The 23,921-nt window shown below is 43.2% G+C and overlaps 2 pseudogenes; both read left to right on the top strand.

Moving 5' to 3' along the window:
- Window positions 1-9,850: 9,850 nt before the first annotated feature.
- On the top strand, window positions 9,851-12,161 carry LOC136507344 (tyrosine decarboxylase-like; annotated as a pseudogene).
- Window positions 12,162-12,796: 635 nt separating this feature from the next.
- LOC136508749 (uroporphyrinogen-III synthase, chloroplastic-like) lies at window positions 12,797-16,760 on the top strand (annotated as a pseudogene).
- Window positions 16,761-23,921: the final 7,161 nt, after the last annotated feature.

The raw sequence follows: 23,921 nt of genomic DNA, 5'->3' as shown, positions 1-23,921 counted from the left end.
CATGCAGAGAAAACCAAATGATTGTTCAGGTGAATATCTTCATCGATCCATTCGTTCATCAATTATTTTACAAAAGTCTTAAATATAGAGATCTAGTGCAAACATTTGACTAAGTGCTATGCTGTTATGTTCACCTCATGTCGTGTAGACCTATCTAGGCTCTCAATATGCTCCTGTCTTCTTCCTATTAAGTTGACAATCTTCAAATAAATAACAGTTGTGATGTAGAAGTTTTAACTTGGCCAAAACACCCTTGTATTTTTTTTCAAAGATAGTACCTTTGCACATGTGAGTTTTATTATTGATCAAGCATTCTTTACAGATATTTGATGAGGCTATCTGTGAATTGCGGCAAGAGGATCAAGGTGCTCATGGTGGCTATTTTCATTAGTCACGAAAGATTTTGTTGTGCAAGCAAATTATATGAGTTGTTGCTGTACAAGCCAACATCTTAGTTTTGTAGGTACTTGAGTGTAGCTTGGTTATTGCCTTAGTATTTCATGTGAAATATTGTACAAGTACAAATGTTGATGGTTTCAATGAAAATGATGATCAATTTTTTATCAATTGTGAGCTTTGTTTCAGTTTATGTGTGTTTCATGAGTTTGCTTTAATGTGTGACATGGTTAGTGTTGATTGTATGGTTAATGCTGTAATGATTTGTCACTAATTTATGATGTTTTTTTTGTCACTATGGTTTGGATCTGGGCTTAGATATGGGTTGGTTATAGGAGACAGACAACTAATTTATGACGAACAAAAAAACCAATCTATGACGGTCCATTTTTGTCCAATAAATGTATGACGCGGGATACATGACATTTTTCTCGATCGTCATCATGAGTTAACCGTGACACATTTTTACTTGTCTGTGACCAAAGTAAATCGTCATGTATAAGGGTATTTTTTTAGTGAGAGGGAGTAATGGTTTAGAACAATATTTTGGCTATTGCTATATTTCAAATATAAGGACTCAGTTCGAGTTTTGCACCTACAGGTCTCAAATTTTTAGGTATGGCCCTGCAATCATCACAATGAAGCTTTTTTTTTGAAACATTATCACAATGAAGCTAGTGAACGCAACCGAAACCATGTTGTGCGTCGTAAGCCGTTTGATCAATCGATGGAGTGGCAGATCTGCTCAAACGTGTCGACATGGCACTCCACGATGGCCATGAACAGGTCGACACCGCCCTTTGCAGTGCGCGACGGCATGAAGATCATGAGCCCCTCGATGGGCAGGTCGGGTGGCAGGAACGCGCAGGATGGCCTGGCGCCGAGGTCCATCTGGTGGAACTGGAACCCTAGCCAGCTGTCCACCTCCAGGTCCAGGCTCAGCATCATGTCAGTCGCCGCTGCCGTCGCGACGAGCTCCTCCCCGTTTGCGTCCGCCGCGGCCCCAAAGTCGATGAAGGACTAGATGTACACTACCCTAGATCTAGACATCATTGTCGGTTCAAAAACCTCCTTCACTAATTTTGAACCGACAGTGGCATACCGATGGGGGGGTTGACATCACTGTTGGTTCTTAAAAACCGACACTGATCTATAGGCAACAGTATCGGTTCCTAGCTCCACCCAACAATGTCTAGTTGAACAACACTGCCGGTTTATAGTCCCAACCGACAGTGATGGTTGCATCAAGAGTGTCAGTTCTTGGCTCAAGCCAACAGTGTTGAACAAGTCAACACTGTCGGTTCATGGCTTAAGCCGGCAGTGTTGAGCAAGCCAACACTGTCGGTTCATGGCTCAAGCCGGCAGTGTTGAGCAAGACAACACTGTTGGTTTGTTGATAACTGACAGTGATGATTATGACAACACTGCCGGTTCGTTGCTACCGGCAGTGATGACCTGTTCATATTTTATTGTTTTATAATTGATTTTAATTTATATTTTTCATGGAATTGGGTTTCGCTTTATATACGCTACGTAGACGATAGGTCCATCAATATTAAACATTACAAATGTTACGGTTATAGTTCAAATGTTCTTAACTAGATCTCGATCCCTCAAAATAAAAAAGAAATATTCTCAGACTTCACAGATTGTGCAATACTTCTTGGACTTCTTACAATAATCTGGCGAGCCACTCTAGGCCATACTGGTCCTTCTACTTCATGGATTGTATAATGGAAAATACTCCATGTTTTTCTAATACCTCGGCTAAGATGAATTTTGCGAGCTTCGATTGTAGTGCGACGATCTCCATGTCTAACAGCCTTTGGTGGTTATATTTCTTGCGCTGTCGTTCAAAAAAGATGATATCCAAAGAGGAACACTAAATCATTTTGTTGAATTATTAACAGACATAAATGAAATGGGGATTATACACACCAACTTATCGGCTTCTTCCGATTTCCCACCGATGCAGCGAATCATTGCCCACATTATATAAAACCCGCATTCATTGTTTCCCGCCGGCTGTGATAGGTACTTCCTCTCCATTTCGACAACCTTGAATGGGACCGACATTCCACCGATATGTCTTCTTCGGACACTAAGCAATATTAAAGGGAGAAACATTAGAAAGCGGTATGTGTGATTAGAAAATAATATGTATTAGGACCGCTTACTAATTCAGCACTGCCACCAGTGCATCCACCTCGATTAGATTTTTGGCAAGATTGACACAAATGAAGACAAAATGGTTGTTGCAATCATAGAATCCTAATTATTGAATAATCTTAACAAAAAAGAAGCATAAAATTAAAAGCCAAGAACATATACTCATAGTTGTAGGCTAGAAGTATGTGGGTTTTCTTCTTCATCGTGAATTCATCGAAAACAGCAATCAATCTTTGTTTTAGGTCTTCCACGTCACATCCATGGAGGCCTAGACATGACCTCTCATTGACTCGCAAGGAGTCCAAGAAGCCTATGTAATCCCATTTGCTTTTTAGAATGCAAAATTTTGCTATACACCTATATAAAATCATAGGAAGTACTCAAAAGTTATCAATTTGTGTCTCGAGAGAGTAGTTAATTGTAATATCGTACGTGTAGGGTATTTACATAGTCCACAGCGTCAACATTTGAACATTGAGAGAGCATTTCTGGTATAGCTGGGAACAAACACTCCCACTTGACATCGAATTTCTCTTCTTCAGGATAATGGAAAACATGTGGCGAATGGTTAATAACCTCAAAACCAAAGTCATCCGTCTCTGTTGCTTGAGCCATGTAATATTCATGTAACTGGCGCATATATGTTGTTAGATTTTTATACTCATGATCGGGAACCAAAAGATTGCCCCTTTCATACTTTATTGCTGGTGTTCCCGTCCCTCGTACATCATAATAGATGTTCGCAGCCTCTTCCATGGTTAATCCTAAGTTGTCTTCGACGTACTTCTATATGTTCTTTAAATCTTTATTGTATATTTCTTTGTCTCTTGTTGTAGCGTATTTATTTTGTGTTTGCCTTTCAAATTCGGACTTCAACAAAAATGAAGGCAGTGAGGCATAAAGATTGAAGAACTAACACAATCTTCCTTCAAGATGTGTGCTGTAAATTTTTCTTTCATCAAGGTGGTAACGCTGCCACTGAACGACCTTTTTCTTTTTTGTTGGTCCACTTTGGGAGCATTAGCGACCGAATCCAAGGACCTTTTCTATGACTATGAGAATGTCCTAGATCTTGTTTTAGGCTAAGGTGGAGGAGGCGGAGGAGGATGACGACAAGAATTCTATTTTCCCAGGCGCTCATGAAGATGGAGGAGGAGGAGTCTCTTTTCTCGGGGCTGATGAAGATGGAGTCGGACGAAAAGGAATAGAAGGAGACCTCTATCTTCTCGGGGGTGATGGCTCTAGATGAGGAGGAGAGTGATCTCTGTTGGAAGATGGTGAGTGATCATCGCGGGTGGGCGAAGACTCATAGTCGTCCTCATCATCAGAGGACAATTGATAGTCAAGCTTAATAAAGCGCTTGTGCTAGGCCACTCGAGAGCCCTTGTTTTGACCAAGTTTTGACCTGTCTTCCGCTATGGGGTACTCAATGGGTATCTTGTTATACTTCTTATTAAGTATTCTATCAATGGTGATGCGAGCATACCCCTATGGAATTGGGTGGCCATTAATTGTCTCATCTCCCATAGGCTAGGCCCAGTCAAGCGCCACCTTGTCCTTTGTCTATTCCTAACGGATGTACAACTTGACATTGATGGGTTCAGTGATGTCTCCACCAGATGAGGCATATTCACCTCTTCTTCATTGAGCAGGGTCGATCCGCAGCTGCTGCGACCCCTAAACTATGGGCTAAAGGCAGTAGTAGGGTTTTGTGGTACTCCTGACCCCTTGGACAGCAAAATTTGCTCAACTCGCGCTTCAACAGTCACCTCAATCCGTGCTTCTATTTTGTCTTCTATCTCTTTTAGTCACCTCAAATACTCTGCCTCATGTTCTGCTCTACCCCTCGAGCGGCTCCGGTAAGTGTTAGATTCTTGGGGGAATGCTAGTTTCTAAGGAACAACACCGATTCCTCTAGTGCGACCAGGGTGCTCCTTGGTTCCGAGTGCTTGGGTGAGCACGTCTTTCTCCCTATTAGAAGTACGAGTCCCTTGCCTCACCTCCTCAGTTACCTAGGAGATCCTCTAGATGAGTTTGCTCATGGGTTGATTTGTGGAGCTAAAGCTCCCGTCCTCGACGTGTCATACATTCCTCCCTATACAGTATAATATCGATCTAGCCTCCCATCGAAGGTCTAAACCTGAACGCCTTCCTCAGCAAGGCGATCCATCTTTTGAAGTTCTGCTTCAAATTCTGGTATCTTTTTGGCGTAGCCACAAGCCGAGATGATGAGGATTCATCGCTTTCTGCGAGTTCTCCTTATTCTTCCTACTCAGTGCTAAGTACTCCTTGGATAACCTATATTCCTTGAAATCATGCTAGAAGTCCTTCTGTTTGCTAAACTGTCCACCATTAAAATCTGGCTCTTTATTTTGGAGGATAAAATTCTTGTATAATGTCCCCTTGAAATTCTTGAAGCATGTCCCCATGATTTCTTTTGCTTTTTTCTTTACTAACTCCCTGTCATACTCGGTTGAGAAAGTGAAATACTCTAGGATCTTGATATCCCATATGTAATCCTTCTCACTTTTGAGAACCCTCCATGGGTCATCATCTTTCCTAATCCACTTCTTATACCTAATCGGGATGAAGTCCGTAACAAGTAACCCAAGGATAGTCTTGTATTTGGTCAAGCTATAGGCGGTGAGAGTGGATCCCTAAATTCATCGAACTCAATAATGTGCCAGTGTGCATTCCTACCAACATGAATTTTTGACATGCCTCGCTTGGATCTGGCCTTCCTGCTACCTGAACCCTCTAGCTCCTTGGTCAGCGGAGGCTCCTGCTAGAGACACCAAGTAAGTTATGACCCTCTCAATTGATTAGCATGTGTGGCTACATAGTCACATGATACCAAAGTTACCTAGCCATCTTGGTCATTTTAACTCAGATCGAGCAGGCCAGACGGGGTCCATGGCTGCTCGTTCTCATCGTCCTGATTGACACCATCACCGTATGTCGGATCATGCGGCTCTCCCATCCTAGCGATATCAGCCGCTTCTTGTTGTCGATCTGTTCTTTGGCGATAGGGTAACATACAATGATGAGTCATGGTTGTGACATGATCGTGGTTAGTTTTGGCTGCGGACAACTACTAATAGCATATGTTCATATATATATATATATATATATATATATATATATATATATATATATATATATATATATATATATATATATATCTATATTAATATGTTTAAAGCAAAGTCTAATAATAAGTCCACATACAACAAAGTCAAATAATAGCATATGTTCAACTAGAACAAATTCATTGTTTGATTGACCACATACAACAAAGTCCATCTACTGTTCTACGAAACTAAGCCTACATCAACTTTCAAATAAGAAAAGCAATAACCATAACCATAAATAAAAGCATGACATATTTCTAAGACCAAGGAGCAATTCTCCTAATCTTCACATCTCCGGCTAGTGGCTTCTCTTCAATCTCCAGAGCTAGCGGATGGCCATGGTTTGTATTCATTGGACCATAGTAGGCTGGTTGCCCATGGTTTGCAAGATAGGCCGAATGACTATAGTAGGCCCTTAAAGCTTTAGCTTCTGTGTTATATTTTTTGTGTAAATTATCAGGGTAGCGATTGACTTAAGCATAGCAATCTTCCCAGGTTCGATAAATCACAGGCACGTTGTTTACACCAAAATTTGGAAGAAGGGTCACAGGAACTCGAAAGCTCCCAAGATCAAGTCATCAAGGAATCAATTGCATAATCGAAACTAGCTGATTCAAATATGAAACTAGAATCGGCTTTCTTTAGATAGCGCCAGCGGATAATGACAAAGGTTATGATCGGCGCCAGGACGAGACATGTTGGACTCTACAAAAAGGGAAAGATTAGAGTCCAAGTTATCTTAAATTAGGAATATTTTCTCTAGGTTCAAAAATTATAATGAGTCGTGCTTAGACAGGTGTCGTGCACAGGGCCCGGGTATAAATATCAAACCCCGACTATTGTAAAAGAACAACAATCAATCCAATATACAAGTCATTTACTTTTTCGCCTCCAGCCACCCCTTAGGAGTAGGAGTAGAGTAGATCTCGGTGAGTTCTTCAGCAAGTACGGCTATATCGATCCGGTCGACCTCCACTACTTGTTGTAAGTACCATCATGGCTTATATCTCTGTTCATATGGCTGCATCGATCCGGTCAACCTCCACTACGACTCTGGTATAAGTTAGTTATTGATTCTTGCCTAGTTCAAGTACGGCCACATCGATCCAATCGACTCCCACTGCATGAACTAGATCAAGGTCAAGTTATTGGCTCTACCTTAGAATGACAGTCTTTGGTAGATTTATTAAGTTACCGATATTGCTTATTGCTTTCATTATTTATCTAAATTATAGCAATATCACTCTGCCTAATTGGGATTGATCTAGATCCACCTTATATATTGTTTAGCCTATTGTTTGTTAATCTAAATCTAATCTAATCTATGTATTAAACGATGAGTTACGTTTTATCGGCTGTTTTACATTAATCTTGATCGTGCATAGCGTGCGGTTAGAGCATGTTGCGTCTTGAGTAGATTTATTGGCTAGCGAAAACCATTCCATGGCCTATTATCATGGTCTGTGTGATTCTGCCTCACACCCCCACTGTTAGCACCATGGAGTGGGGATCGTTATTCGGTAGAATCTATTCCTGATAAGACATGACTTTAACTGTGCGCTATGCTTGAATCAGCTGTTCCAGCCGATATTGAGTTCTTTCATGAACAGTTCGCATCACGAGACCGTTGAAGTAGAGATAGGTTGAAAGATTTGTTAGCCCCATGATCTTATTATTGTATTACGGTCTACATGATTCTGCCTCATGCCCCACTGATATTAGTAATGAGTTAGGGTCGTTGAGTCTATTATTATTTCTACGGCCTGTATGATTCTGCCTCATGCACCACTGGTCATAGCGATAGATGAGATCTAACATGTTTATTAGATTTATCTTTATTAAATGGTGTTGAATTGTTTCTTTATATAAAAAGGGGTTCGGTTGCTTGTAATCATTAGCTCAGCATAAATCAATCATGTTGACATCTTATTGCCATTGATTAATATATGCTCAAATAACAACATTTATCTTGAATGATAACTGATTCTTCTTATACAATCCAATGAGTTTTAACCTTTTATTCTCATGAATATGCTAGAATTGACTATTTAGTCGATCTCCTTTCATATCGGCTCTCAGAGCTGCATATTCGAGACTGTCTAGCAACACCGACATATTCTATCCTTAATTACTGATAAGATTTCTCTCCTTGTCAATTACAGGGTCAAATTGACTAGCACATCTTAGGAGGAGCGTGCAGGATCGACCATCCCTACGCTAAAGCTAGGCAGATCTATAGCTCTATCGAGCAAACCCTTCCGACTTGCTACGTGTGTCCTCAACATAGGACGAAAATTCTATGTCGACACATGTTTTTAGCACGCTCGATGGGACCTCACAATCGTCATGGCGGTTCACAATAACAACGACATCCTTATGCTATATTATGAAGATCTACCTAATAGGGATAAGGGTATCATCAGCAAAGCTACAGAAGAGTTTCAGAACAAATGTTTGTTGTCCTACACCAAAACACATGACAACACAATTGTCAGAAATTTCCACTATCAAAAGTTCTATTACACGGGAAGACAGACATAACTGAAGATGAAGACAGATGTTTCTTTAAGGAAGTTGTAGACAAATTTGTTCGTGATGCCATATCAAGCCATAACGAAGCTTTCGTGGACATATTCAACAACGCCATGAGAGAGACGATTCATGGATTTTCAGTTGGTTAAAGCGGATCCGACTTATTACCAATATTCTAGATTCGTCGACCCAAGGGACTAATCAAGTCAGTACTAGCCATCAAGAATTAGCACCAGCTGGTAATGGTGATATCCCGACAGTACAGGGTTCATCTGAACAAGGCTCAAAGAACACTATGAATCAGATACAGTACAATCCTAGACTATCAGTATAGCATGTGCAATAGCCGGCGGGGCAAAATCAGAACTAGGTGATCAATTTGGCACATCAGGCCACATACTATCGTCGGCTCAAAAATAGCACCATCCAATTCAAAGGATCCGTAGGGATATAGATCCTTATGTCTACAATCAGAGACTTCAAGCAGCAAGCCAGCAAAGGGCCCCAACAGATTGAAGATTCCACAAGGGTATCACTATGGCATGGATTATAACACCCTTCATATTGATGCCAAATCCAGGATACCAAGGCACATGGGATTTTAATCCACAGATGGGTCAGCAGGTTGTAAAGAAATCCCAAATCTACAAGCGGAATGAATTATTACTTGAGGATGACCGAGATGATAAAGAATCAGTTCAGTCTAAAGCCAAAAGGACTGATCTTTCGTACAAACGCCTATATCCAGAATGGTTATGATTTGGTCGCTCTTCCAACAAATTACAGGCTCTCAGAATTCGCTAAGTTTACTGGCCAAGATAGTACAAGCACGATAGAACAGCAAAGGCGTCTTCTTCCTGGTGATCTGTTTGTGGGACTACACTACGAACATTGTCCTGCATTGACTGTGGTCCATGACTTCGAACAACGCACTATATCGACCAGTGCGAATGGAGCCTCCGATGCCATCGGCACGGGACCATCCGCTAGGTACAATCTAATCTATTTAATTATTGTATTTTGTGCTTTTACTATATAGAAATACTATACAAGACACATGTGTTTTAGCATAAAAACACATGAATTTTTTTTTAAGCATGCAGGCGAGTTGTACGTACAGGGCACGTACGACAAACATCCCAGCTTGATGCGAGTGTGACGTGCGAGTGGCATGCAATGCGTGATGGGTTGATGGCCGGCCATAAGCGAGATTCGGTCCGGCTCCGTCCCCGTCGCGGTGCTACGTGTCCTTGGCGTACCGTCGGTCCTCTTACGTATACGCGTGCTGCCTGATTTGATTTGTGTTTTTTCTGCATAGAAAAAAAATTATTTTTATGATCTGTAGATCTGTGATTTTGTGATTTGTGGTTGTCTAAAGGATGGAGGCTGTTTGGATCTTAATTCTATAGTGTAAAAAAAATCATGTGTTGAAACTGCATAAAACGCATGGTTGTTGGGTAGACAGACTCTTACTGTATCCGGCTGTATGTCATGTATACATACTGTAGCGTCATTATTATCTAGTATAATATATATATATATATATATATATATATATATATTCACGAATCTGATGATATTATATTTCTGGATTAAATGACGATAAAAAATGCTCTATAATTTGCTTCCTGCGCCACCAGCTCCCCGCGAACGCACCGTCGCGTCCGGAGTCCGACACGTTCGGTACCGCGCTGGGAGACGTCCGTGACCTGATCCTGCCGCCCGGCATGACGCACTGGCAGAGCGCCCCCCCCAGTTCGCGCACTTCCCCGCGTCCAGCAGCACCGTCGGTGCCCTCGGCGAGGCCCTCACGGCCGGCATCAACGTCGTTCCTTTCACGTGGGCTGCCTCGCCGGCCGCCACGGAGCTGGAGATGGTCGTCGTGGACTGGCTCGGCAAGGTGCTCCACCTGCCCGAGAGCCTGATGTTCTGCGGCGGCGGAGGAGGCACGCTTCTGGGCACCACGTGCGAGGCCATCCTCTGCGCCCTTGTCGCCACGAGGGACCGGAAGCTCGCGGACATCGGTAGCGGGAGGATCGGAGACCTCGTCGTGTACTGTTCCGACCAGACACACTTCGCCTTCCGCAAGGCAGCACATATAGCCGGCATCCACCGCGACAACTGCCGCGAGATCGCCACGTACCGTGACGACATGTTCGCGCTCTCGCCAACCGAGCTGCAGGCCGCCATGCAAGCGGACGTGGGAGCCGAGCTGGTCCCGCTCTTCCTGTGCGCGACGGTCGGGACCACTCAGACGACGGCCGTGGACCCTATCCAAGAGCTGTGCGCCGTCGCGGCGACGCAGGGTGTCTGGGTCCACGTGGATGCGGCCTACGCGGGCTCGGCGATCGTCTGCCCGGAGTTCCGCCACTTGATCGACGGCGCCGATGCCGTGGACTCGTTCAGCATGAATGCTCACAAAGTGGCTTCTGGCCAACAACGACTGCTGCGTTCTGTGGGTGAAGAAGCCATCGCTGCTCATCGCAGCGCTCGGCACTGAGCAGGAGTACATCCTCAAAGACGCGGCCGCTGAGGGGCACGACGTCGTGGACTATAAGGATTGGTCCGTGACGCTGACCCGCCGGTTCCGCGCGCTGAAACTGTGGCTCGTGCTCCGCTGCTATGGCGTCGAGGGCCTGCGCGCACTACTTAAAAAATGATTTGCGGCAACGTCTCCCTTTCTTTGTAGGTACGGCTCTATATTGAGCCGCCCCTACAAATAGTTGTCAAATGAGCCGTTCTTACAAATGGATTTGTAGGGGTGGCCGGTGTTATCAGCCGTCCCTACAAATGGCCTGATTTGTAGGGACGGCTCTATATCCTGCCGCCCCCTACAAATCAGATTTGTAGGGACGACTTTATATTGAACTGCCCCCTACAAATAGACGCCGATTATTAAAAATTAAACACTAAAATTCAAATTTTATAAACGATCTTGGATGAAGAAACAACCAAAATAAAAGTTGTTGATCTTGAAAAGTTATAAAACTTTGTATTTGACAACTTTTTTATTTGAAATCATCTTGTCAAGGAAAACTACGTTTGAATTTTCAAAAAATTTGAAAATTTGAATTTTTAAAACGACCTCGGATAGATAAACAGTAAAATAAAAGTTGTAGATCTTAAAAAGTTATGAAACTTTGTAGTTGATAACTTTCTCATTTGAAATCATCTGTCATGGAAAACTACGTTCGAATTTCTCAAATTTACATTCAAATTTTATAAGTGACATCGGATGGAGAAACTACCAAAATGAAAGTTGTAGATCTCAAAAGTTATAAAACTTTGTAGTGGATAACTTTTTCATTTGAATTAGTTTAGGGCCTCAAACAATCAATTTATGCCTCAGTTTGTATACTATGTGGGGAACCGAAATGAATTGTAAGCACAAGTGATCGTGATGTGCAGTGGTAGAGAATTTACGCGCGAGCGAGAGATTGCGGGTTTAAAACACGCACCGACGCAAGGTGTGCAAAAATCGTGAAAATGAATGGCAACGATAGAGTGGGTGTGTGTGGCTGTCGGTGGGGTCCTCCTCGGATTAAAAAAAAATTGCTACTTTTTCCTTTTTCGTGATTTTTAGAAATTGATTTGTAGGGGCGGCTGATAACACCAGCCACCCCTACAAATCAATTTATAGGGGTGGTCTGGGAACCGCCCCTACAAATCAACGATTTGTAGCCACCCTTTCGTAGGGGAGGCTGGCAGGACCACCCCTACAAAGGGTACGAGCCGCCCCTACAAAGCATATTTCACCTAGTGGCGGACCACATCCGCGCCCATGTCGACATGGCTGTGTCGTTCGAGGAGATGGTGAAGGCCGACCCACGCTTGGAAGTGATGGCAACGAGGCAGTTCGCACTCGTGTTTCAAGTAGGATTCGAGTCACCATGTTTTATATCCCGACATGTTTTGTGCAAAGAATATAGATGATTTGGAGCACAAATGGAGGGTCAACAACAACCCCTTAAGCCCAAGGATCATGGGTAGACCAATAAGGGCTTATCTCTACATTTTGACATGATTCAAGCGAGGAACAAAAGGTGGCTTGGGCATGGTGAAATACTTGATTGACTCCCCCATATCGAGCACACAGGGTAGTGACGGCTCATGGACAACATGGAGAAGCAAGAGTGGTGAGCATAAGTCAAAGAAATATCTACTACTCTCTCCATCTAAAAAAAGAACAATTCTACAATAATACCATGTCAATTCATTTTAACTTTGACCAAGTACATTTATCAATATTTATGATATTAAATAATTATTAATATTTTTATAAATATAATCAAAATTTAGATAATTTATTTAAGGACAGAATTAGAATTGCATTTTTATGGTGGCATTTTATGTTTTCCCTTTCTCCTGTTATGTTGATACAAGAAGGCCGTAACTGTTGGGTCCAAACGCTGGGCTGTAACTTAGGCCTTTAGGACAGCCTGCCCGGCCCATATGGGCACCCCTCCCCCAGATCCCAATCGTGCGTGTTGTTCCACACTTCCACTCCTTAGCTCCGACCTCCACGGGCCCACGGGACCCGACGCCCAGCGGCTTTGCCCCAGTGCGCCATGGCCTTCTCTTCGTCACTGGCGCCCTTCTTCGCACCTTCTGGAACCTTCGGAGCCCCATCCCGCCAAGAGGCTCCGGGCCGATGCACCCGGGAGGTTCGTGGCGTCCTCCTCGCCCCCTCCTGACGTCGTGGTGACGCGGGAGCAGGGAAAGAACGCCAGGCTCATCGCCGCACTGGTGAGTCTCCCAATGGGAAATTCGTCCATTGTGCTTTCTTGTGGAAATCAGCTGTTAGAGGTCCGGAGGGGTGGCAGGACGAACGGCTTGGTCGCTGTTGTGCTGTGGTGTCGTTACTACTGACCAATTTTGATCAGTTTGGTGGATGACCTTCGGTGAATGTGTGCACAAGGACCAAATCGGTGGTTAGTTATACTATTTTCCATATACCATACCATTGGCGCTAGATTGGGGGACAATACTGATTTCCTGCACGAATCAGGAGTTTATATTAAGTTAGCATTTCCGAATTCCTGTGATTGAAAGGTGGCGCTCTTTCTTGGAAAGTTTTTTTTTTCCTTCGGTTCCATGTGATTCCTTCCCCTTTCATCGGTTTTGTGCGAAGCCTGATGGCCATACTACATTGCTGATTCTGATTAATTTGGTTTCGAAATTTTCTCGAGATGACTTCAATCATGGTATTTACTCTTTATTAATTGATGATAACAAATCTTGTAGTTTAATAAAAAATTCTCAGAGTAACTTGAGCATGAATCTACTGGGTTTTTCTGACAAACAGTTAAGTTTGTGGGCTAGCCAAGTAGATAATAATCTAATATTTTTCAAAATACTTTGGCTGATTGATGCCTTGCATTTACATCGATTTTCTAATTGGATTCTGTAGGAAAAGCATAATATACACTCTCTGGAACTTCCTCTTATTAAGCATGTTGAGGGCCCTGATACAGATAGGCTTTCAGATGTCCTACGTAGTAAGTGTTACAGTTTTTCCTTTTTGTGATCTGAACACCGCTCATCTGCTGAACTTCATTACAGAGTTACATTCTTTGGATATGCAGCGTTCAACATTTTGTTTTTTCACATTTGTTTCTTGTTTCATTTTCTCCTGCGGATATTATAGTTGTCCATTTCATATATACTCCTCTTCACACTTGCTGCATATAACTGCAAGGAAAATTCATGATGTAGTCAATGCTATTCTGCACTTACAGATGACAAGTTCGACTGGATTACTATAAACCTCTCCTGAGGCAGCTGCAGTGTTCCTTAAGGGATGGAAGTAAGCATCAAGCATATATTGCAGTTATGTGCACAATCTTGTTATACAAGTAGTAATTATGCCTCAACTTACCACTTCATTCCTTATAACTTTTCATGACATAGATTTTTGTTTTATTGGCTAACAAAATGCATGGTGTATGTTGGTTCTAGAGTTTTTTTACAGGCATATAATCCTTGATTTTATATTATTGGTGCATAGCATCACCAGCTGAAACATAATCTAAGGGTGCCATTTTACCACTCAAGTTACACAATGATTCAATGCCAGGGCTGCTGGAAGTCCTAAGGTGCGAGTAGCTGTTGTTGGAGCAGGAACTGCAAGGGTTTTTCCATGAAGTATCAGAATCTGGTGATCAATCTCTTGAGGTTGCATTTTCACCTTCCAAAGGTATCTTACCTTGTAGTTTCAAGACTTGGTGCATGTGTATTTTCAAGACTTTATGCTCTTCCATTCATCTTCAATTATTTATCAGTGTTAATCAATCTGTTCCATTTCTTTGTTCATCAGCTTTAGGTAAAGTCTTGGCTTCAGAGCTTCCAAGGAGCAATGAGAATCATGTAAAGTATTGTATCCTGCATCTGCAAAGGCTGGCCATGAAATTCGTGAGTCATTTTGGTGTTACAATGAGCATTTGTCTCTTTACTGTTGTTTTTCTGCTTTCACTAAGACCACATGTTTCTCGTATTCAGTTTATCCCTAATGGTATGTTTTCTTGAGGATGTTTTGAATTAATTCTGATTTCTGAACCACGGTCAATTTTAGGTTTCTAGTTGAACTATTATGGTTTTGAACTCTTAACTTGTTTTCTTTCTTTTTTATTTAATGGCTCTAGGCTTCATGATACTAAATTATTTGCAATGCAGAGGATGGGCTATCAGAACGGGGATTTGACGTGACACGACTGAATACATATACAACTGTAGGTTTTGTTTCACTTGTGCAGGTTTTTTTTTTTTACTTTATCACCACATACACAGACAAACTCGTCATCTGCATCTTGTTGTGCTGCTTCCGGTAGTCTGTAGTGCCTGTTTTGAGTACGAGTATTTATATTACTAGCTTTTGCAATATTTATTTCAATTCTATGTTAGACATTGATCTTCATATGAAAAGTTTTTCAACAGTGTAGGTTAAAATTCCTGTAGTGAGCTCTAGAACTCAGTAGTTTTCAACAGTTTAATTATTCCTGTAGGTTAAAATTTTAGTGAGCTCTTGAACACAATGCCACTCTTGATCATCTATTCATTTTCTCGATGCTTAACCTCATGAATCATGTACTTCGAGCCTGACACATGATATTGATATATTCACAGCTTGCCTTTTTTTTCCTTTGGTAGTGGCATTTAGTTTTGTAAGTTGATTGTGACATACTTGACCAGAGTAGAGATTTTGCATTGAGAATCAGAAAATATTGACCATCGGTTTCATATTATTTTTGACAGTTTCTGTACAGGAATATTAGTCTTCTGCTAACATAGTAACATATGAAGGTATTATGTGTGTATGCAGATTCCTGTAGAAGATGTGGAACCACTAACATTAAATCTTGCTATATCAGCTCCAGTTGTCGCGGTAGCTTCTCCTTCTGCACTGAGGTAATTATACACTGATATTTGGATATTCTTTTTTACAAATTGTGTTCATGAATACTGCAAGGTAAAGCTGTTGTGCAATAGATCTGGAGGTATTAGTATGTAAGCATCAAATACTTTTGGTGGAGCATAGTTTCACACTATAAAATAGATGCAACCGACATTCCTTAATTAAATATTCCTTGGATCGCTTTCCATTTTGCCACTGTTAGTTTTTATGTGTGGTTCCAATGGTTCCATTGTTCAGTTTTTTTTTTTGGTTATCACAGGGCATGGTTAAATCTTATTTCAAAAGTTGATAACTGGAACAACTCCATCGCTTGCATTGGTGAGACCACTGCATCAGCAGCGAAGAAATTGGGCCTGAAGAGCATATATTATCCAACAACCCCTGGACTTGAGGGGTATGCATACATCACGATGCCCTTTGAGTAACATTATCCAATTGCCATGTCCACGTCACGGATATTGAACATTGAGAACTGGTGTACACACCATATTGTACATCCCTTGACTACTACCTAATCTGCATGCATCTTGTCATTGCACTTCACAGGTGGGTTGACAGCATTCTTGAGGCGCTCAGAGTCCACAGGACATCAAAAGAGGTTCTGCTCTTTCCCTTGCGGTCAGTGAGTACACTTTCGTGTTTTTTCCTTGGTTTCTATCGTCATGGCATTCCCTCTTTCTGCTGTAGGCCCCAAAATGTTGAAAACGGGCAGCCCCTTGTACCGGACGTCGGAGCTGCTTCTTGACGTTGGTATAGCCGGCTGTATGTCGAAGAATTCGTCGCTTCTTTGACTACAATCACCCCTGTTGTTGTATTGTCAGTGAAACCGTGTCGTCAGCTGATGTAGATGAAACTACTTGTAATGTGAGGTGTTCAGTGTAGCATTCAACAAGTGCTGAATCGCGGCTCCATGATGTGGCGAGACACAAGTTTTGTTGACCTGTACATGTATAGTACAGTAATTTCTTTTGTCAGAAGAAAATCAGATAAGCTTGTGCATGCGGAGCAAAATCAGTCCGTACTCCGTAGGGAGGCGGTGTTGTCAACGCATGGCTTTTCCGTTGGCCCAAGTTGTAATTGTTTCCCGGGCCGAAAGGCCCATCTCTGTAGTCTGCACTTGTAACTCACTTCCTGAGGTTGCACCATCCTAATTGCATGACTCCATTTCATGTAGGTTAGCAGTGCCGTCTCCGTTTCCTAAAAAAAAGAAGCAGCAGTGCCGTCTCTGTTTCGCTAATTGCGTCTTGTCGTCACGCTAAGGGCGGCCTCGTTCCGTCGTTCGTTGTACTTGTGGGTGTTGACGCAGACGATCGGATTCTTTTTGCGGTTTGATTGAGTAACGCTAGGAGATTCAGAATATCGGCGAGGCTATCTGGCTATGGAATCTCCGGCCTGCGCCCTCCACCAAAGATTCCCTGTCGTCTTTGAATTTTAAACACATGGTGACCAATCACAGTTCGCAAGAAAACTCTCCGGCATGAAATTGTTAGCCCACACGTTAGTGGCAGTTGGCGACGATAAGAATAGCGATATTTACCCGTACTTATCATGTTAGATTATTATTTTTCTTTTCTTTTATTTACCCTTGCGGATCCGGCACATATGGGTGTCAGCGTCACGAGTCATCGCTCTACAGTACTCTTTTTTTTTTTGCTAATAATATATAAAAAAAAAGTCTACGGTAGTGCATATTTTTACTGCAGCCGGTAGTAGTTAGCAGTCCCATTGGTTGGAGAAAGTTCCAAGTCCAACAACGGGGCCAATCGCCATCAACGTCCCTGTTGCAGGTTGCAGGTCCAAGCAAACTTACCCTCTGCTATGCGTGGCTAATTAATTACTAATTAACTAGCATACTAATCAAGTAATCAGTATAATCACGGCTGGTCAAAAGCTGCCTGACGACGGCGAACGCTTTGTGTAATGCACGGGCGGGCGGGCGGGCAAGGTCACCGTCGCCGACGCGAACGAGCGGCCGGCGCCGAGGCCGAGCCGAGAGCACCCCCCTGGGCCCAGGGCGGCAGGGCCCCTACCCACCCACACCCACTCTAGAAAAACCCCAGGACTGCGAATATGCGCGCCTCGAAATCTATGGCGAATTTTGCCATCTCGTCCTTTGCTCCATCGGGAAAAAAGCGTTCGCCGTGGAATGCTTGTTGGTGTTGTTACCTCCATCGGGAAAAAAGCGGGAGAGAGGATTAACAAAGGCTTTTGCAACTTGTTGTTGTTGTTAAAACTGCGTATACGGAGTATTAAGCTACTGGTACCACGTGGAATGCTTAATAATTAGTTAATTAAGAATGGTGGTAGATTCTACTAAATTACTAGTGGTGGAAAAAGTAGTACGAGTACTTTGTACTGGGATGCTAGCCTGCTACATAGATTAGCACGGCCTGACCAATGCAAAAAATAAATAAATGAATGAAAGAAATACTAGTAGTGTTTTTTTTTACAAGAGCTAATCAAGCTGGATCGAGAAGAGTGAGGCGACGAGATTCTCTAGACTAGTGATGATCACTCTTCCTGTTGTTGGTGGTTCACACGTCGCGCGTATGGTGGAGACTGCCAGGCCAGCCGCTGCTACCTGACGCTGGTTGGAAATTGGCCAGATCTCAAGGAGTTGGAGTTGGAGTTGGGGACATCGATGAGCTGCCTGCTTCATGCCTGCCTGCCTGCCGTTTCTTCGCGTAGCCCGAAGATACATAGGAGTGTCTTTCTTGCCCGACGACCTACCCGCGGTTGTTTGATTGTTGTTGTTGTTGGCAGTTTCTGTGCACTTGGCAACGAGGACCCTCGGAGTGTGAGAGCAGTAGCTAGCTCAGAACATGAGCTGTTGGCGGAACAAGCAGGCAGCGATGGAATTGAAGCCGATCGAGTCCGGAAAAGCTGGCCCAAGCAGGAGTTGTGTTGTGTGCACTGTCCAGTACGTACAGCACAGCAGGCTACTACACTACCGAGCTGAGTACTCCTAGTACTTGCAGAGGTGCCGTGTCGCCATGCCAAAACGCTGGAGATGGACGGACAGCCCATCCTAAAGAGTAAGATGACCAACTTTAATGATTGCATGGCTTTCGTAGTAGTAGATATCTATCTTTCTAGCTGTATGTACGTATATGTATACGTGTTGTACCGTCATCTTCCAATGCAACGTGCACGGTGAGAAACTGAGGGTCCCGGAGAGCCGCCAGCAGCTGCACGTCCAATGTACGGGTACAGTATCCGTTCGTCGTATGCATATGGAGGCTGAGCTGAAACCTATCCATCCCATCTCCAGGGAGAGGGACCACCGGGCGCAAGCAGCACGACGAGGAAATTAAGGCTTCATTTGGCACATCACAGCTTCATAGTGAAGTAATTTTTTAAAAAAACTTCACGAGCAGCTTGTAGCCGTGCCCCCGGCGACCGTGTCCCTTGTAGCCGTGCCCCCGGCGACCGTGCACGCGCCCTCCCCGAGCAGGGGCAAATCAGTCTTCGTCCATACTGGGTCCATATGTGGAAAGATAAAATTATAAAAAGCTAGTACTATTTTCAGCTTTACCTTACTTCAGCATGTTTCTAGGAGGAGCTTCGCCCATAAAGCTGTTTGCTAAAAGGATTTTCGGGGAAAAAAAAGCCCAAAAAAGTTCACGAAATTGTTCCCTGATTTGGCTTGGGATCGGATGCCATGCGTGCTAGCTCCCGGTTTATCCTATCGCTACACTCTCGTGCTATACACAAGTAACACAACTTGTGTTTGTGTACGTGCGTATGAGGAAGTGCGCGTAGCTACTAGCTAGGTTGACACTTGTTGCATAATGCATTGACTAATGACTACTACAAGCAGTACTCTAATACTAGCTAGTGCGTGCTACGATTTAGTGGTATATAACCACTCCATCTTTTCAATCTTATTAAGAGCAGCATGTCACCCGAGCTGATGATCCGAAGAGGAAAAGATAGATTATTACAGTAGTTGATGTAACAGAGAGCTACCTTGGCTCTTACTGCCGACTGCTAGCGTTAGCAGTAGCCTTTGCCTTGCAAACAATCTGTCTAGGCCGCGACGACTTGCTTGTCGCCTGTTGGTTGGTTCTATCTATTAATCTATTAATTAATCCTGTGCATTTAGCTGTTGTGGTCACTGGGATTGCGTACAAATATCGCAAAGCCTCCCCATTGGATCGGTAGCTCTAGTAGTAGGAGTATGTTTGTTCTGCTCTTGCGCTGGCAACGAGCCAACAAGTACTCTCTTGCATGCTACTATGGTGTGTGCCTGTGTATCAGTGATAAGCGCGGGCGCTCTTCAACTGTATGATCGTATCAACCATATTTATCAATTATAATATAATATTTTTTTCTCATAACAAAACAGCATCAGTCGATATATAAGACTCAGGCGGTAAACGCAGATGTAGAGTTTGGAGCAGCGTGGCAGCGGCGCCGGCCCCTCCTGGTCCATGCTGCTGGTTGGTGACTGGTCACGCCTGATCCTCGGTAGTCAAAAAGGTCGTTCGACCGAAGAAACACATGATCCCCGTCTGTGTGATGCTTTGGCTGTGTTTAGTTGGGTAAAATTTAGGAATTTGGCTACTGTAGTACTTTCGTTTTTATTAAGTAATTAGTGTTCAATCATAGACTAATTAGGCTCAAAACGTTCGTATCGCGATTTCCAACCAAACTGTGCAATTAGTTTTTTTAGTCTACATTTAATGCTCCATGCACGTATCGTAAGATTCGATGTGATGGCTACTGTAGCACTTTTTAGGAAAACTTTTTGAGCGCGTGTTTAGTTCCTACCCCAAATTCCCAAAAAGTGCTACCGTACCCATCACATCGAATCTTGCGATACGTGCATGGAGCATTAAATGTAGATGAAAAAAAAAAACTAATTGCACAGTTTGGTTGAAAATTACGAGACGAACGTTTTGAGCCTAATTGGTCCATGATTGAACACTAATTGCCAAATAAAAACGAAAGTGCTATAGTACCTAAATTCCTAAATTCACCCAACTAAACACGCGAACTAAACAAAGCCTTTGCTTCTTTGGTGACGACAGCAAGGGCCCCTTCGGCACGGATTCATCCGGCTCTGGCTCCTGCCTGCCATTTTCCTGCACAACACTGTTTATTGGAGCCATATTTGTCTCTCACAGAGTTAGTAGGAGCCGGTTGATGCAGCTCTAAAGTCTAACACACGTTACTACTACCGCTCAAACTTTCTTGTCAGATGTCGTCATTCTAAGTGTAATAATTTCAGTAATCCAATATTCAACTCTTCAGTTGGCACTCGCACGGGCTCCTGCATGCACTCCGAGTCCCTGAGAGCATGACTGCAGCCTGAGTGATCTGAATATCTGATGGACGAGGAGGGAGTTCAAACAATGGCAAACCGGTGATTATGCTCCGTCTATAAGCCCTGTTTACAGGATACCCCTCGGACCCAGACCGAAAACGACACGGCACCGCCGAAGGAGGAGACGCCCGTGCGGCCCGCCGTCAGATTCCGCGGGCCCGACCTCATGGGCCCACAGGCACTATCCTCACCGGAATCTTTCTCCCACCTGCTCGCCCGAGGGCGCACGGAGGGAGGCGCACACAGGACACAGCCACCCCGCGGCGCGCCACGGAGGTGGGTAAGGAACGGACCGGGTGCGGAATCCGCCTGGACGGCGACAGCGCCGCCGCGCTCGGGCGTGGAGATTCCTGCCGTTAGATCGACCGTTAGGTGGACGCGTGTCGACCCCTCGCCCTCAGGGGACTGCCGCTACAGACGTGGTGCAAGTGCAGTTGCTTTCTCCACCGCTTTCGCCTGGGATTTTTTTTTTTCCATTCCGGAGTTCCTGTTTTGGGCGCCTGAATCGGCACGATTGCAGCTTGGGACTTGAGCTAGCATCATGCAAATTATGGGAGACTGGAATTCCATTCTCTCCCTCCAAAGCTAGGTAGGTAATCATGAGCAACATTCGATCGAACTACACAAACTCAGGGCTTGTTTAGTTTCCAAAAATTTTTACGCAGTATCCATCACATCGAATCTTGCGGTACATGCATGAAGTACTAAATGTAGACGAAAAAAAAACTAATTACACAGTTGGGTGAGAAATCGCGAGACGAAACTTTCGAACCTAAGTAATCCATAATTAGACACTAATTACCAAATACAAACGAAAATGCTACAGTAGTCAAAATTCAAAATTTTTTGCATCTAAACACGCCCTCAATCTCAGAGGCTCTTGAATCCGGGGGAGGCCGCGTTGGTGAAAAAGAGGGAGACAGAAGCGGTGTCATAAATACAAAGAAACTCTAAGGAAAATAAATGGACCGACGGACAGATTAGACTCCCAGCCTATTCGGTTAGGCTGGTTCATATCCTTGTTGGTTCGTGAAAAAGTACTGCTGGCTAGTTTATGTGAGAGAAAAATACTGTTTCTGGTTGAAAATTTACGATCATTTACGACAAGCCACAGTCAAATGAACAGGCTACTAGAAATCGATGATTTGTTTTTCTAAGAATCTATTTATTCTGTGACAGAGAGAGTATGTGTCATTCATCAGCATATTCGTTTGCTCGTATACGATCGTGAATTATAAGCTGGAATAGTATTTTTCTCTCACATCAAACCAGCCAGCAGTAAATAATCCACGATCGTTTACGACCAAACGAACAGGCCGCATATGGGCCTATAAATGATGTGCCTAGGGAACTCTTATCTAGTTTTCACTCCCGATCACTTTTTTCTTGAGAAATTTTTCTATTTGACACTAGAAACACTTTTCCTTTTCCATTTGACACCTAAACTTGAAATCCTTCCTATTCATCACTCCTTTTATTTTTATTTTTCTATTTGACACTTCCAAGTTTCGTCAACTCCATCAGCTAGCACCGTTAACTCTCCTCGTATGCCAATTGAAAAAGACTAAAATGCCCTTAAGCCAATAGACCAAAACGCTCCACCTTAGAAATTTATTCTGAGATCACTAGCTACTGCACATTTTGACAATCACTGACTTATACATGGAGCTAACCGGTTTCAACTGGGATAAAATTTGATTTCAACCGGCATCCTTGCACAGGAGGAGAGCCACCTGTGATGTGCGCGGAGCACGAGCTGACTTTTGTTTATGATAAACATGATGACGTTGCTTGGCTGGTCGATGCGCTTATATTTTTCAAAGATGGAAATCTTCTAGTGAAATATTGGCCCCGCAAGACACGCATGATCCAGACATCTTTTGCCAGTGCAGTTCGGTCCCAGGCTTCCCCAGGAAGTTGACGTGAGAGATTAACAAAACAGCCAACACAGATTTAAGGCTTTTTCAGGCCTTGTTTAGTTCCAAAAAGTGCTACAGTATTCATCACATCGAATCTTGCGATACGTGTATGAAGCATTAAATATAGACGAAAAAAACTAATTGCACAGTTTGGTTGGAAATCGCGAGACAAACGTTTTAAGCCTAATTAGTCAATGATTGAATACTAATTGCTAAATAAAAACGAAAGTGCTACAGTAGCCAAATTCCCAAATTTTGCCCAACTAAACAAGGCCTCAATTCCTTCTCCCAACCAATAATGGCAGATTTGGGAACCTTTTTTAAAAAGTGGAACCTTTTCAAATGGGGTTATTCTAACACAAAAGACTAGTTCAACCAATGTGTTTAGGAGGCGCTGTCAGTAAGCAAGCTGACATTAGTGGCGGGCACGATGCAGGCCAACCACGACCAGCAGCTGTGCCTTTTTCTTCGCTTCCTTTTCCAGGATCAATCAGCTAGCTCCTGCCGAAAAAAGGCGTTCTGGTCCCCAGGACGAAGAAATGGAGGCCTGGTGAAAACTGATTTCGACGTATATAGATAGTTCTTTTTTTTTAACGTATATAGACAGTTCTTAGACCATGGGATCCTTGGATTTTCACCTAACCAGCAACTAGAAATCTTTAGAGCATGACTAATAATTTACTCGGTTGATGACGTTTAGTTGGTTGAGTTTCTTACGATGAAACATGTCCACCTGAGTTCAATTCATCGACAACGCTATTCTTTGAGTAGTAGGCTGACATTTATCGCTCCAACTCGGTCCTTCAAAGGTGTTCATAGTCCAAGAGCACTCGTGTATACGAGTGTCTGCTTCTGTAAGTGGGTTGATATCTTATTCTAGTGCCATATCGCATATAGACAGTATGATTAGTGTATAGTTGCCCTCTCTATAATAGTTAGATATTGATACCTACATCATTAATACATGGTCCACACTATTCTCTCATAAAGTTTCTTGATGGAGTTGATCTTCTCTCTTCTCTCCCCTCTCTTCC

This window comes from Miscanthus floridulus, chromosome 15, assembly GCF_019320115.1.
Source record: "Miscanthus floridulus cultivar M001 chromosome 15, ASM1932011v1, whole genome shotgun sequence".
NCBI classification, from domain to species: domain Eukaryota; kingdom Viridiplantae; phylum Streptophyta; class Magnoliopsida; order Poales; family Poaceae; genus Miscanthus; species Miscanthus floridulus.
Note: the sequence above shows the minus strand (reverse complement) of the source record. Positions and strands in the feature narration are given on the sequence as shown.